The sequence below is a fragment of the Zootoca vivipara genome, chromosome 3 (genome assembly GCF_965207765.1).
Source record: "Zootoca vivipara chromosome 3, rZooViv2.hap1.1, whole genome shotgun sequence".
In the NCBI taxonomy this organism is placed as follows: Eukaryota; Metazoa; Chordata; class Lepidosauria; order Squamata; family Lacertidae; genus Zootoca; species Zootoca vivipara.
The window spans coordinates 68928548-68945447 of record NC_142586.1 but is presented as its reverse complement, the minus strand read 5'-3'; positions in this window follow the sequence as shown (position 1 = coordinate 68945447).

Genomic DNA, 16900 nt, shown 5'->3' with positions numbered 1-16900 from the left:
TCAAAAAACAAAACAAAACATCCACTTAAAACAGGCATAGGCAAACTTGGCCCTCCAGATGTTTTGAGACTACAATTCCCATCATCCCTGATCACTGGTCCTGTTAGCTAGGGATGGTGGGAATTGTAGTCCCGAAATGTCTGGAGGGTCGAGTTTGCCTACGCCTGACGTAAAATGTGCATTTTTGGAGAAAAGGCATTCCCAGTGCAATCCTATGCATATTTACTGAGAAGGAAGTCCTACTGAATTCAATGGGACTTACTGTGAGGTAGGTGTCTGTAGGATTGCAGCCTTGCCCTCTGCCTTCCCCTCAGAGCCAGCACGCCACACAGGGCAGGGCCTCAGCGGCCACAGCCTTTCCTCCTCCTTGTCCACTCTTCAGCAACTGCTATGAGCTGCCCAAGGGAGGAGGCCAAAAGCAGGGGCCATGGAGAGGCCATGGGATGTTCCCTCACAGCAGATGCCACTCGAAACAAGAGCTAATGCATCCTCCTCTCTGAGCTCAGTGGTTGTAGCACTAGTGGGGGAAATAGGCATATTCTGGGATCAAACCAGAAGCCGAAATGGCTTCTGTAATTCTGGGACCGTCCCTGGAAAATTGGGACACCTGGAGGGTATCAAACAGTGGAGGTAAAAACATAATCATCATGGCTAGCAATCCTTGATCGCCTTATCTTCCTTGAATTTATCAGACCTCTTTTAAAGCCATCCAGGTTGGTGACCATCACTACAACTTGTGGGATTAAATTCTTGTCTGTCCTTAACCTGTTTTTTAATCCAAGCAGCTCAGTGTGTCCATGGCCTCCTCCCATTTTACTTTCACAATGACCCCATGAAGTCGGGCTGATTGGCTCAAAGTCACCCAGCATGCTTCCTTTGACCCCCTTGGGTCACTCTCTTCAGAGATGAACACCGTGATCCCATCCTAAGATCCCAGCCAGCAAACTACACGTGCAAACCTGCCGTCACACAGAGATGCTATGAAATAGCGAAATAGCAAAAATAGTCATAGCAGGACTGAAGTGTTTTCTTAGATCCAGAGGGGCAGTACTCCATTATGAAGTAAATTCTCTGTTATACTTCTCTACCCCAGAAAAAAAATTGGTGATAAGAACCTCTTTATATTTTTAATGTCTCGGGATAAAGCCCTTAGCCAGCAAATTTAAACGATGAAGCAAAATAATGTAACGTGAGATGAAGAAGGAAGGTTTAGTTCCCGAAGTATTTCTTCTTCTGATTGGTTGGGTAGGTGGAAGGGGGGCGGCTGGCTTGATGACAAAGCATTTTTGAAGCAGGCTTTTGGAATTTATTAGAAGTGAGAAACTAACTGCAGTATTGCTTTGCTGTGTCAATACCTCCAGAAAGAGCAAATGCAGACAAATGTAACCGAGAGAATGGAGTGGAGAGGAAGATTTAATAAGGCAAAGATGCTGTTGCCTTGTACTGCTGAGTTCATCCAATAGACCATCAAACATCCTGGCACAAATTTACAGGCAGTCACATCAACCGGGGGGGGGGGGGAATCACACGTTCTAGCTATGTGGCTATATGTTGTGCCAGTTTAGATTTGTTGCCCAGCCAGGGTAGTTAATATAGAAACACACAGTAACATTTTTGCAAAGATTATGAGGCAATGTAACTTATCTACATTGCATTAGAAATAAAATTGCACCTGTAAACATAAGAGTCAGGTCGGAATGTGCTGAGTGCTACTAGGGATGGATGAAACTGTCAATTTCCGTTTTTCTCAGTTTCTCACTTTTCCATTTTTAAGTTCAGTTCTCCATGTCTCCATATGAGTTTGCTTTAAAAACAACAACAATTCATCAGCATTTTTGTGTGACTTTATCCAAATATGCTCATGTTTATCTGCAATCTGGCCTAATATACATATTTTTACAAAGCAGTTTCCCAATATGGAATAAATTTTTGCGTACTAATATATGCATTTCATGCACACTTTCCTATGTCCATCTTTGTAAACATTACTTGCCCAGAGAACTGCATTTCTAAATTCAGATAGTGCAAATTTCAAAAGAATGGCTACATTTCTGTTTGTGTATTGTTTGGGGAAATGCAAATTTGGTAGGTTTGCCTATAAATGAGAATGGAATTGAATTAATTCCCTAACCCAAAGTGCTACCGTTGTGTCCTACATGTTCCTCAATTTCCTCTCACCTTTTTTCTGTGCCATATGCAAAAGCAGGATTTTATCTGAGCTGGACCATAAAGAAGGCTGATCACCGAAGAATTGATGCTTTTGAATTATGGTGCTGGAGGAGACTCTTGAGAATCCCATGGACTGCAAGAAGATCAAACCTATCCATTCTGAAGGAAATCAGCCCTGAGTGCCCACTGGAAGGACAGATCCTGAAGCTGAGGCTCCAATACTTTGGCCACCTCATGAGAAGAGAAGACTCCCTGGAAAAGCCCCTGATGTTGGGAAAGATGGAGGGCACAAGGAGAAGAGGATGACAGAGGATGAGATGGTTGGACAGTGTTCTCGAAGCTATGAACATGAGTTTCACCAAACTGCAGGAGGCAGCGGAAGACAGGAGTGCCTGGCGTGCTCTGGTGCATGGAGTCACAGAGAGTCAGGCAGGACTAAATGACAAAACAACAACAATTTCACTTTAAACAGTCATTGTTCCCCCCCCCCAAATAATTATGGGAGTTGTAGTTTGCTAAGGATGCTGAGAGTTGTTAGGAGACCCCTATTCCCCCCACAGAGCTACAGTTCCCCGAGTTTCCTGAATAAAGGGATTGATTGTTAAATCTCATTGGGAATCGTAGCTCTGGGAGTTCTGCTTGTGCCTGCAGGAATGGCTGACCCTTGTTCCATCTCTCCGACCTTCATGAGGAATTTGGCGGTTGCTAGGGGAGTAAATGGCAACCCCCCTACCTCTCCGGGGGTTACGGAGAGGGCCCGCGGGCCCGCGATGCCCCCAAACCCACCCCGACTGTTCAAGGGGGGTGGGGCTTGGGCTGAAAGCACTCATGAGGTGTCGGAACTCCCGGACGCTAACCTGCATGGCGGGATCTCCATGATTAAAGAAGATAATTAGGCTTAAATTCATGGACATGCTTCAGAAGGAGGGGCAGAAGCTCTGTTTATTGCCAAGGAATTTCCGCTGCTGAGGGTGAGAAGTCGAAGCTGTATTTTATCTGGAAGAAAGATTGATGGGGACGGAATGAGAAGGGAAGCGAGCTTTTTTATTTTCTTCATATACTCTACGAGTTACTTCATACCTTCCCGGACACGATGTCCTTGTTTGTTTGGAACAAACGAGAAATAAAGGATACCTGAGTGAGTAATGAACTTTATAAACTATTGATATTGAGCATATTTTTTGAAGTTGAAAAATTGCTGAAGAGAGAAGCCCCCCTCTAACTGGATAGTCGGAGTGCCTGGAATGCGTTCGGTGGATTTATGGGGTGTGACGCACTTTGAATTTGAACAGCGATCTGAAGCTAAGTTCAGCTACAGGGCAAGGAGAGCCACAAATTTATCAAGTGTTTATGCATAATGTGACGGCTGTGTCTTTTGCCTGGAAAAGCTGTAAATTTTACAAAGATCGTTGGTTTAAAAAAGTTTTGAGAAGAAGCGAAAGTGATCTAAGCTTTCTAAGATGGCGCTTCTTCTCTGTTGAAAGACTGACGCAACAAGGGGCACTCCATAAGAAGATTTATGGGGGGGCCGGACTGATTAAAACTCACACAGGAGAAAGAATATATGTGAAATCTCGTTTGATACTTATCTCAGCAGCTGTGGAAAATTCGGATGAAAGAAGAAAACATCTTAGTGACTGGTGGGGAAAGATCGGGACTATTATGGACTTTGAGTGATGATTTGGACTTTAGAAAAAGACGGCAGTGGACAGTTGCGAGGAATCCCCAAATTTCTGAAGCATGGGAACTCCGAAAATATTATATGATTTGGCATAACATTCGGTTTAATTGATATGTATTTGTATAATTTGAAATAATGGATGTGATATAATTGTGTTTTAATTGGAAAATTAATAAAAATAGATTATTAAAAAGGGAATCGTAGCTCTGGGAGGTCGTAGCTGTCGTACCAGGCACACCTGGCAAAATGTGCTTCTAGTCACTGACACTGAGGGTCCCTGGGCCTTCAGTGATTGAGCTGGATCCAGAAGCACCCCCAAACTTCATACCTGCTTATTCAGGGAGAACACAACCCCATCCAAGGCAGGCAGCTGTCCAGTTTCTTGGACATGGGAACCACTCATCCACAGTGCCTCCATCTTGCCAGGATCTAAGCTCAGCTGATTTTCCTTCATCCTTCTCACCACTGCATACACACACCAGCACAGGGCCAAAACCACATCCATAATGCTGCCCATATTTACTTTGAGACATCTTGCTGGTAACAAATGAGACAAAGTCCCCATGGTGGGATTTCTACCATTTCATTTTCCTGAGGTAATACTCCACAAACACGAATACACACACGGCCACATGGTAAGCTATGAGCAGCACTCGATCCTAGAGTTAAATTGAAAGGTAAAGTTCTTAAGGAAGTAAATATACTCTAAACAGTCAAAGAAACTGCAGGTGTTGATACAATGGACCTGTAAGTGTCACATTTTGCGTTTCTTGGTGGAATATCATGTTCTAGGTTGTTTTCTAAAGCTTTCATGTTCTGTTCTCACAACAGGATCTTTTACTGCTATTTATTGTATTCCCTCATGGAATAGGGAGATTTCAACCAGACTATTTTTTTTAAAAAAAGCACTCTCCAAATACATTTTCATGTCTAACAGTATGCTACTGAACTAACTAATGACTGTCATAATACAAAGGAACAGAGGGAGGTAGAAAACATAATGAGTTACAGTGGGATAACACACTTATCCCCACTAGTGAGGAAATGAGCCATAAGGGGGATAGTTAAAATGGCCTGGTTTTTGTACCACTATATGTTATTCCCCCTCCGTGTGCATTTAATTTAAGCTACTCTCTTTCTTCAGAATATTCTTTTCAACAAAAGTCACTAAAATGAGCTACTTTGCCTCTTTGTCAACACAACATGCCCTCCAATATTCTATGCCATTCTAGGGCAAGCTATAAGTCACTCTGAGATTTAAAAATGCAGCAGGAAGAAAAATCATTAAAATATTTATTTTGTAATTTCCCATCTTTTACTCAACGGTGGAGGGTCAAACAGACTGAATGCTGAAACCTGTAAATGAGACACAGCTGTTTAGCTTTGCATCACATTATCCAGGGCCGGCCCTACCATTAGGCAGAAAGAGGCAGCTGACTCAGGCAGCGTTTGCTGGGGATGGGGAGACACTGAAGGACAGAGCAGTGCATCCAGTGTGCACCCCTTAAGATATGCTGCTACCCTCAGGTGTGATGGAAGATGTTGTTTCATTGCCAGTGCTTAGGTAAGATTCAACTACAAGTCTGGTCAGCTTCTATATGTGGAATGGGAGCAGGGTACTGTCTTGGGGTCCCTCTCCAAGCAGCAAAATGTCTTGGGCTAGCCCTGACGTTACCGCACAGTTTCCAGCTATTATGGCTAGCCTGACGGTGGATGGTGTCAGTATGAATGGTGTTGGTCAGAGTACAATTGGTCTGGGCAAATCTGAACATAGGAAGCTTATATAAGCTGAGCCAGATGATTGGTCCACCTTTCTCTGTATTGTCTACACTGGCAGCAGCTATTCAGGGTTTTAGAGATTCTTCATTCCCAGTCTAACTGGAGATGCTGGGGATTGAACCTAGGATCTTTTGCATGCAAAGCATGTGCTGTACCACTGAGCTATGGCCTTTCCCTAAATCACATGTAAACAGTCCAAAGGGATTTATAGCAGGTATGCCACTGCTGCTGTCGGGATGTAGGTGGCGCTGTGGTCTAAACCACTGAGCCTCTTGGGCTTGCCGATCAGAATGTTGGTGGTTCGAATCCCTGCGACGAGGTGAGCTCCCGTTGCTCGGTCCCAGCTCCTGCCAACCTAGCAGTTCAAAACCACGTCAAATTGCAAGTAGATATATAGGCACCGCTCTGGCGGGAAGGTAAACGGTGTTTCCATGCACTGCTCTGGTTTCGGTGTTCCATTGCGCCCAAAGCGGCTTAATCATGCTGGCCACATGACCCGGAAATACTGTCTGCGGACAAACGCCGGCTCCCTCGGCATGTAAAGTGAGATGAGCGCCGCAACCCCAGAGTCGTCCGCGACTGGACCTAACGGTCAGGGGTACCATTACTATTACCAATAGTTGGCCAGCAGAGACTCAGTGGATGCAGTTGGATTGTGAAATGCAGGCTGAGAAGTAAGACCAATGAAGTTTGGAATGGATGAGTTAATATCCTTCCAGTCCATGCCATCTGCATAGGTGTTCACTCCTAAATCTGCTCTGTCCCATTTCTAACTTAATCTGCAATTCAAAAATTAACCTGCAACTCCTGCATGAAACTTTGCATTTAAATGTGCATACACATTTTAATGCATTTTCTCTGAAAATATGCATTGCTTTCCTAAATTAATTTGGTCTTAACATACTCATTAAAGCACATTTTGATAACTTTTTTTCCGAGCTGAATACTGTGACACAACTGTGAAGACTATCTGCACATCAGTCCAGTAACTGCAGATCAGGCCAGTTCGCACTGGGCTTTGCTAAGATTGAATTTCTCGAGCTTTTCTAAATGAATCAGAAATAACAAAAGAGGGGTTTCGAGGAAAAGTTCAAAACAATGTGGCCACTGCCATTTCTGGAATATTTTCTATGCCCCGTGGTTCTTCTTTTATACTGCCAAGTTACTAACGAAAGAACAGTAAGTCACAGCAGATTGAACAAACTCTCTGCCTGCTTTTAGTCAATACCGGTATGGAGGTAAGAAGCACGAATGAGGCCTGGTTCCTCATAGTTTGAGACTGGGAAACTATTGATGCTTTCAAGACTCCTCCACTGTCTTTTAAGACAAAAGACAAAGAGCCAGAGACCTCTGTGTGCCTCCCCACCCCAGAACTGAACTAAGAACTTCTAATTTGAGCATTCCATAGAGAAAGAAACTAACACATGAGGTGGATGTCATTCTCCCCTCATGATTTGCATAGATCTAACAATGCCAATGGAGAGAGAGAGTTCAGCATGTGACTGAAGCCTCATCAGGGAAGCCATGACTCATTCCTTTGAACTGTTCTCGGCAGCTTTCCATCGCCCTCTGAAAAAGAACGGACATGTAGAGAGAAAGGGCTGTTTTGCTACTACAAGCTGTGGATGAAATAGGGCATTAATCACAGTGGGGGGGGATTCAGAGCCCTAAAGAAAGGCCTAGATTTTACTATAGAAAGCCAGATATGATTCTCCATGTACTACTGAATTTTTCCAACTATACTGAATTACTCTGAACTTCCTTGTAGCCCCATTTGGCCAAATATCAGCTAGTCATTGTGTGTGAACAGTGCAGGGCAAGGGAAAGATCTGTTAGTCATTCCCATTCACAATGTTCCTGTATTCCCGGTCATGCTGCTTAAAGGTGAATCAACCAAATTTGGAAGCAAAATGAAAACCAAAACACAGCCATTCATCAAAATGTGCACTTCTTCAAATTTTGCAGTGCTGTTCTCAACCCAAGTAACATGTACAAAAATGCAGGCAGTGCGTAAAAGTGTCCATAAAAGATGTATGCATTAGGGAATGTGATATTTGTATGCAATTTGCAAACGGATGTGGAAATGTTGAGAACCGAATTTAAGATGAGAAAATGAGGAACCAAGAAAGGACAGATTCGTCCAACCCTAGCCAAGACGTTTCACTGCAGAAGTATTTAAGAATGTAGCCAGGGCAAGAGGGGGGAAAGGAAACTTGCTCATGCAGTTCCTTCCCCTGACTCTTTCTGAAACGTTGTCCCTTGTAGGTGTGTGCCCATGAAAGACCCAAGGAACTTGGCCAAATCAGACATTTGTCTTCATTAAGTCATGCGCAAGATAAGGGCATTGCAGCCACCAACATGACAGCTTGTGTTTTAAATGGCAAGATTTGCAGAGGTGGCTGCTCATTTGCATGCAAGAGATGTGAATGTCGGCAAAGGAGGTGTTGTAAATCACTGAAGAGCAACTTGACAGTGCCACTCTCTCAGCCTGGTTGAGAATTATTAATTAAAGCGGGACGAGGCTGGTTTGTTTGCATATCAGTTGAGCTAAGCCATGCTGGTATCCCTGTAAATAATAAAACAGCGTGATTAGGCCGAGTCATTAATTAAGTGCCTTCACTGTGAATAAACACTGAAATCCTTCGGTTTGTAAGGGGCCCTCTGACACCGTGATAAATATGCCATCGTGGATACGGCTGTAACATAGTTTGACATCTTCATCCATTAATAGCAGCTCTCTCCCAGGATGACAGTGGGTTCAGGTCCCATGACAGATGATACATCTGTCCAATTTTGTTCCTTAAAGCAAACAATTTAGGAGGTCTCTGATAATGCAAGTCGAGAAGACGACAGCAAAGACAAAACAGAAAGTTGTTAAAACTGGTCCGGCTGCAACATTCAATCATCTGTATGGGTGGCATTTTATTGGTAGAACAATTCCGAGGGAGACATTTCTAAGAAGTCCTGTTTGTATGACTCTTGGGATGTAAAAGCTAGTAGTTTGTTTTACTAAAAGGATACACATTGCAGACTTAATTGCCTTCTTCAAATATAAGTTGTAGCCAAACTTATAGTACTTTAAACAGTCTTTCCAATTCAAGTCAACACATTTGGAGCTTAGAAATTAGTTCCATAAAAACATGTATCTTGGGGCTTATCCACACTTACCTTTCACCCCACTCTTTCCAGGCACAGGTCCACACTGAGCTTTCTCTTTTTTGCCATGAGCTTTCTCCATAAAAACCTGCTCTTTAGCGCTCAGTCGGCGCAAATGTCATTTCTGGTTTTCAGTGGATTGCTGTTTGCTCCAATTCAGTTGTAAAGAGCGGGTTTTTCAGGTGGGGGTGGGGGAGGCTGCTTGGTCAGGAAGCTTTAAAGTGTGGAGCATGCCTGGAAAGAGTGGATAAGCTCTCAGTATTTTTGAGAGAAGCAACTTACTAAATATCTACAAATAACATTTTCTCTGTATCAGTGGTTCCAAATTAGCTATGTACCGTGTACCCCCTGTTTTTCAAAACCCAACCCACAGACCCCCTACTTTTGAAAGTTTTTATATCTCTGTAGTAATTTTTGTTCTGTGAATGGTGCCACAGACCCCTGGGTGGGTTACACGGACCCCGCTGGGGTCCATGGACCACCAATTGGGAACCCCTACTCTATGTCATTTGCAGTTAACAATCCTTTCAAAAGATGAATGCAGAAATATCAGACCAAAATGCCATCTAGCTCAATGGTCAGCAACTGCTGTTCAGAAGCATACAACCTCCATTGATAGCCTTACCCTCTATTAATTTGTTTACACCCATTTTAAAGCCACCCAAATTGTGTAGTGAATTTCACAGATTAACTATGTGCTGTGTCCTGAATCTAATGGGGAACAGGACAGGGAGAACTGTGCAGATTGTAGAACATGTGGATAGAGTTATTCTGCTTGGGACCGCAATACCTGATGGTACCTCTCTCCTGATACAAACCCCATCCTGCATTAAGATTGACACTGGAGGCCCTCTCCCATGCATACCCTCTGAGAAAGGTTTTGGAGAGTGGTAACAAAGAAGAGGGCCTTTTCAATCCCCCCCCCCAATTACTTGCTCTGAAGGGACTTCTGAGGGGGAAAGTTGGCTGCTGGCTGGTGGAGGAACATTGCCACCAAGAAGTTCCACACAGACGCACGCACACACACGCACACACACACACACTTTCCCCCCACCCTCCACATCACTAAAGTGCACTTAATTTTGTTCCCTGAATATGGTTTAATGAAATGGGGTGGCTGTAATTTTGACACAGCCTTAAGAGAGAATTACTTCTGCCTAGTGTTTGGATTCAGGGACTGGATGGAGAAGAGGGCAGAATACTGATGTATATGGAGTTGTGGGGCAGCCTCTCTGAAGGCTACGCAAATTCACAAAATGAGTGCTAAACATTTCACACGGGACACCTGAAGTTCTATTTTGGCACAAAATCAGCATTGTATTGCATTGCATTGCATTGCATTGCATTGCATTGCATTGCATTGCATTGCATTGTATTCATATTCTAACTTTTGGAAATGTGATCCATCATGCTGCAACTTCCTATTTCTCCATTGTCCAATGGCAAGTGTGTTGCATTGCTCACTTTGTACCCTTGCATATTTCACTCTTACATACAACACTGGAGGGCAATCTCCTTTTCTATTCCCAGGCCTTTTGTGGCCTCACAGAAACCTCCTCCCCCCCCAATAGGTCACATAGATGCTTTTCAAGCTTGTATAGTTCAGAACTACTAATTAGATGCAGTACATTGGGATCAATCTTTCTTCAAACATGTATGATTTAGGATAAAGATTATCTAGTGAGTGGAAAAGGAGTGGGAAGCACCCCCAAATTATCACTACTTAGACATTCTGAATCAATTATTCACATTATTATGCTAATGCCAATTGATCCAATGAAATTAACATTCAAGCAACAAAAAGAGTTTATCAAAAGATTTACCCTATAACCTCCGAACTCTAAGCAATACATCATCAGCATAATTACATGAGTAGCAGCATCAATAGCTGAATTCATCAGAGTAGGGGCAGCGCAAAGGGGAACATAGATTTCCCCCCTTTAATTCTAATATCTTTGCAGGTTGGTTCTGCTCTTCTTTGGAGCTTCCAGTTTTTTAGCCCAGGCAAATGGTAGCAATGTGTGTTTTACTTCCTCTCGGGTGACAGCAAAGACAAAATTCAGTGTTACCCTATACTGGATGTTTTTGTTCAGGAATTCATATACCGGTAGTGTCTTTGGTTGTTTTGAGATATGGGCCAGGTCAGGTATTCATTACATTGACTCAAACTTTGGTGTAGTTTTGCCTTGCACAATTTGACATCTTACTTGCCCCAGGTGCACTGGTCCTTTATACAGTTCAGGGTTTATCATTTTATCCAGCTTTGCTGCATTTGATAGGCAAAGTAGCCTCAGCAGTGTCAAATTCTCATTGCAACCCAAAGTGGATATAGGAGTAAGTTTGTGAAACATGATACTGTGACTCAGATAACATGTTCTCACCATCCCACCTGCCTGTGGGCCCTCGGACTTTGAACTTGATGCTTTTGTATCTTTCGCAATCAGTTCCTTTTTGGCAAGCTCTGGCCCTGATCTCACCTTACCATCCAACACCAGGCCCCTTAATCAGATTTTTGTTGATGGCAGTTTCACCACTCTTGGACTTGAACTCAAATAAATCAGAATGGTCCCATACTGGTAATATTGTTCCCAGCCTTCCCGTACACCTGTTTCTTTTTGTTGGCAGCACAGATCAGTATTGGTGCATTAAAAGGTCTACCTTTTTGTTCCCTATCCTGAAACATGGGTGGGACAAGGGAGACAGAAGAACACATGTGCATAAAGGGTAGGGGAAGGTTATGACATACAGTGGTACCTCGGTTTATGAACACAATTGGTTCCGGAAGTCTGTTCATAAACTGAAGCGTTCATAAACTGCAGCGAACTTTCCCATTAAAAGTAATGGAAAGTGGATTAATCCATTCCAGACAGTCTGCGAAGTACTTAAACTGAAGCGTACTTAACCTGAAGTGAACTTTCCCATTGAAAGTAATGGATAGTGGATTAATCCGTTCCAGACGGGTCCGCGGAGTACTCAACCTGAAGCGTACTTAACCTGAAGCATGGGTGTAATTGGTTCCGGAGGTCTGTTCATAAACTGAAGCGAACTTTCCCATTGAAAGTAATGGAAAGTGAATTAATCCATTCCAGATGGGTCCGCGGCATTCATAAACCGAAAATTCATAAACCGAGGTGTTCATAAACCGAGGTTCCACTGTACTAATGATGTCTGTGGTTGTGTCACACCAAATTTAGCACAACATGGGCAGTACATCAGTCAAAAAGCCACAGGTCCATAACATAACAGGTAATGCAATATAAAAGGAATTTTAGAAACTGAGACAGAAGCACTAGCATTAGAACCAGTAAATCTAATGCAATAATCCCCACATCTGAACATGCCCTAAGGCAGCTAGCCCCCTGGAAATGATAGTACATGAGTGTATTTAACCTGCCTTGGAATTTTATCTCCAGTTTCCAGAAATGCTGAAATAGATCCTCAATGAATCTAACCAGAAAGAATAGTGGAATTACAGTGGATATTCATCACATATATTTTGTGATACTACTTTTTGGACTATGAGGATCTGGCAAGCCCATGAAAGCTACAAGATCTGTCCATGAAAGCCAGCATTATAAATTGCAATTCTCCTTCCAAATAGTGGAACACAGAAACAGTCTCAGAGGATGCAGAAGCAGATTGATTCACACTTTTAAAAAACTACACAGATAAATCAGCTCCAGAAAACCAGCATGTTTTGGGCCACAGATGGCCTTTCATCAGGGGAACGGTGTGCGCTAAGAAGATACAAGCTTTAAATAATCAATAGAACACATAAACAAGAGTCTACATAACAAAAGACATGCTTTTTTGTCTTCTGGAAGCCTACCCTCCCAGACAGAGAAATACTTGCTTCACCTTACAATAAAAAATAAAGATTTCCCAATGATCAACGCTGCACAGAGCTAAGGTGCCCTTATAATGACTGGAAATTTGTACGCTGTTTTTACCCATTGGTGCTTTCATGTCTGTCTCAGTTCTAAGCATCCTCTTGACTGGTAGGGTGATTAACCATCTTGTACTTAAACTTCTGCTAGAAGGATAGTTTCTAGTAGGAACTCATGTATAAAGCACAGTCACTTTTCTTCCAAGAATTGACAAAAGAAAACAGGTGGGCTTCAAGCTTAAATTGGTATATTAATCAATTTAAGCTTTAGCTGATTAATTGATAGGGCCAATTTTAATTGGTGAGGGCAAATTTTAAACAGTGGAGCTGAGAAATAAGGAAACACAAAAGCAGTAGAGGCCAGTTTTGAGTGGTAAGGTCCAATTTTAATCACTGAGGCTGAGTTGAAAGCACAGTTGTTAGTTTTTGAGGTTGGTCTATTTGAATCTGTTGTTTTCCTGTAATATGAAAATATGATGAACATTTTTACTCATTATAAAGTTCCCAAGCACAGTGTTAATGAGTAAACAATATGAATGAACTATAGGCCAAACTATACAATAAATTAAATGTGTAGTTTCCATTTATGTTTTATTTTTTTCAAAGAAGCCATTGGGAAGGAGCAATCCAGACCAGGACCATGTTGTGGTGGGTGAGAGTTCAACCTTTTCTCCCAAACCGGAATCCTGAGAAAAAAACCTCCCAACTGGTATCTACCCCAGAAGAAAAGCTGTTGTTGGCACAATAAAATAAAATTATAGGTTCTGATGAAACATCCTAGCAGATATTATCTGGAACATTAATTTCAAGGTATGTAGAATTTGAATTTCTATGGGTGCAATCTATCCCTGTTTCTCAATTATAGTTCTGTGCTCACGGTCAGTTATCTTGATAATCAGTTAGCATTTATTAGAAAAGAAGCCTTAAGGTTGACTTTGGACACAGTGCATTTCAGTGAATAAAAATCCAACGCCATCTTATAGAAAGCCTTATCTTTAGTACCTTAATGGGATTTTAGCAAACAGCAGAACATTATAATAAAAAAAAATTACAGGGAAGTTAAAAGGAATCCATGAAGGTCACTCAGTATCAGTGGTTTATCTCTGACAAGAACAAAATGTTATGGGTTGAGTTGGGGGAACCAAATTCCACAAGGGCCCCAGACTCTTGAACAGAGTCAACAGTAGTATTATACCCTTAAGCCAACACCAGGAATATAGACATTGGTTGTAAACTTTTGACCACACGAATGTCCAAGACAAAGTATAAGAAACACTGTCAGCTAATCACTGTGTTTCTCCTGGGTTACTAATCTCTCAAAATGGCTTTAGGTGAGGATGAGTCCCATCACAAATCTTGCCATAGTCGTCAATACTATATTTGTATATGAGGGAGTCATTTAAAAACACATGCAGAACCGAGTACTTATGCGGAGACTATCAGGGCCAGGGGAAGAGAGCCTGAGGGAGGTTGCAACAGCAATTGGAAGACCTTTAAGAACTGTACAAATCCTTCCAATTATGCGGTTGCCCTTTACACTTTATTAAATGCTACAAAATGCTTAAGATCAGAGGAAAGCAATGCAGTGACACAATTTCCCTCAAATTAATGGCAAATGACAACTTTGTATCTGCAGTGAAATGAGATTCTGAGTCGTGCTCCTCAGAGGCATGACGGATGCCACACACACCGGCTCGCTCACTTGAAATCCCTGGTTCCAGACTCACAGTCATTAGCATAAAGTAGAATCCTTGCTGAATCCACAAACATGGACTGAAATGTGGGAGGAAATTGCTCTTCGGCCACACTTTGAGCACTCTGATTGTGTAGATCAATGAATATAAAAATGCCACTAGCTGCTGTGATGTTGGGTCTTAGACAGTTTCAGTCAGCCAGCACAACAGGAGGCATAACTGATGGACAATCCAGCAGACAAGGAAACAGGGAGGAAGCCCCTTTCAAAAGGTGACTGAGGCAAGCACAGGCCAAATCTGAGCAGAAAGGCCTAGCAGGTCACAGGAGAAAGCCAATGAACTCCCCATGTGGGCAAAATAAAATAAAATAAAAATTCCTTCCAGTAGCACCTTAGAGACCAATTAAGTTGCCAGGTGGGCAAAGTCACTCGGGCTGAAGATCCTCTAATGACTCACTACACAGGGCAGACTGCTGTGTCCTTACCCCCTTTCCCTGCCTACCAAGTGAGGGAGATTCTGCTATATTTGAGTATATACTGTATTTAAGAAGCCCACTTGCTAGCCCTCCTGAATCTGTCTAGCTATGCTTTGTCCCTCACTGTTTGACTCTCTCAGTCAGCCATGTTGTGGACAGTGTTGCTAGAATCAATGCAGTTGCTGTTCTGTTAAAACTTTGGTGCATTTGCCCAATCCCTGGCAACAGTCTTTCTGGACCCTGGGCCTCAGGAAATCTTGTCTGGGGAACAACTTTAAGCATGGGCGTAGGCAGGGGGCAGGAGGGGGCAGCTGCTCCCCCTAGAAGCAAAAAATTAATGTATTTTACAGACCATAACCAGCACTTTTCCCCTCCAAAAACTGAAGTGGAAAGGGCTTTGCTTTAGCAAGAGCAGCTCAGTCTCCGCTTGCTGGGGGGGGCAGGAACACAGCTGTAACAAAAACACATCAAATAAATAAAGCAAAGTGGCTACCGGTAGTTAAGCAGTTAAGACAATGGAGCAGATAGCCCCAGGCAAGATGTGATAGCTCACCCCTTCACCCTATTGTTCTTCTGTGGGAGTTGTTAATGAGCATTCAGGGATCGCATTAAGAGTTCTATTGGCAATTTAATGAGGGTGCAGAGGATTTAATTTGACTGAGGTGGCTCTGCAAGGCTAAAAGGAAGTGAATAAGAAAAGGGGGGTTGTAGTTTTGATAGACACAGTGATGTTTATAACAAGCAGTGGTGTTCCAGTCTGCCCCTCCTCCTGCATCTGTATACTGTAAATCAGGGGTGGCCACCTCCCAAGAGACTCTGATCTACTCACAGAGTTAAAAACTGAGAGTGATCTACCCCCTTTTGGGGGGTTTGGGTCAAAGCTGTTGAGTTTTTTTTAAGGAAGGGAAGCCCTGTTTTGGGGGGTTTAGGTCAAAGTTGTTGAGCTTCTTTTAGGAGGGAGGGAGGCTCATTTTTGTTTAGGGCTTCAGGTCATAGTTCAGCTTTTTTTAGGGAGGAGGAAAATTTTGGGTGAGCTTTTTTTAGGGGTGCCAGTGATCTAGCAGTGATCTACCACAGACATCCAGTGATCTACTGGTAGATCACAATCTACCTGTTGGACGTGCCCCTCCCCTCCCATGCCTTGGCCCCGCCCCTGAACGACCATGGCTTGCCCCCCCCCCTAGTCTTGATCCTGGCTACGCCCCTGACTTTAAGTGTCGTCGTGTCTGCATGATATCAGGCAAGAAAGCTTTTTCAGCCTAAGGGTCACATTCCTTGTTGGTGGGCCCCATGCCAGTGGTGGGTAGGACCAGAGGCAAAAGTAGGTGGAGCAACAGAAGTGACTGTACTTTTGTACAGTAGGCTATGTTTCAGCCATGCAAAACTACTACTATGGTACTACACAGGATTTTACATACATGCACATCCCCCCTCCATCTTTCATCCAGACAGGCAAATTAACGAGTTCAAGTATACATTCCAGCCAGGAAACAATCAAGGGAGGTGCAGAGTAGGGCTGACAAGAGATGTAGCCTAGGGAGATGGGAGATGGCCTGGAGTTGAAGCATAGCCTAAGCAGAATCCCAAGGGCCAGACACAAGACTGAAGGCCTTCATTTGACCTCCAGACCTGAGGTTCCCCACTCCTGTAATATAACATGTTAAATATTAGGGTTGAGTCAAAATGTCACTTTGCCCAACTTTCCACTCTATTCACAGAGTGCAAGGTTGTGGACTTCGGGAAAGGCTAGAAACAAGTGTAAGAACTGAACTTTGCAGCAGAGGGAATCGCATTTCCAGCAGAGTGCCATTTTCTTTTACGAACAAGATGCTAAAGTGGGGCTACATATCTAGGCCAATACTATGACAACTGAAGCCAAATCAAAGTGTTATGGTTCTTGCTTTCTCTCTTGCAGCTAGCAGTACGACCACCACAAACAGGCAGTGGTGAAGAAGATGAGCAGAAGCTCCATGAAGCCATTCATACTTCTCAAGTGGAACAGAAGGAGAGGAGTGAATGGTGGGCCCATTTCATTCCACGGAAGAATATATTATTTTCTT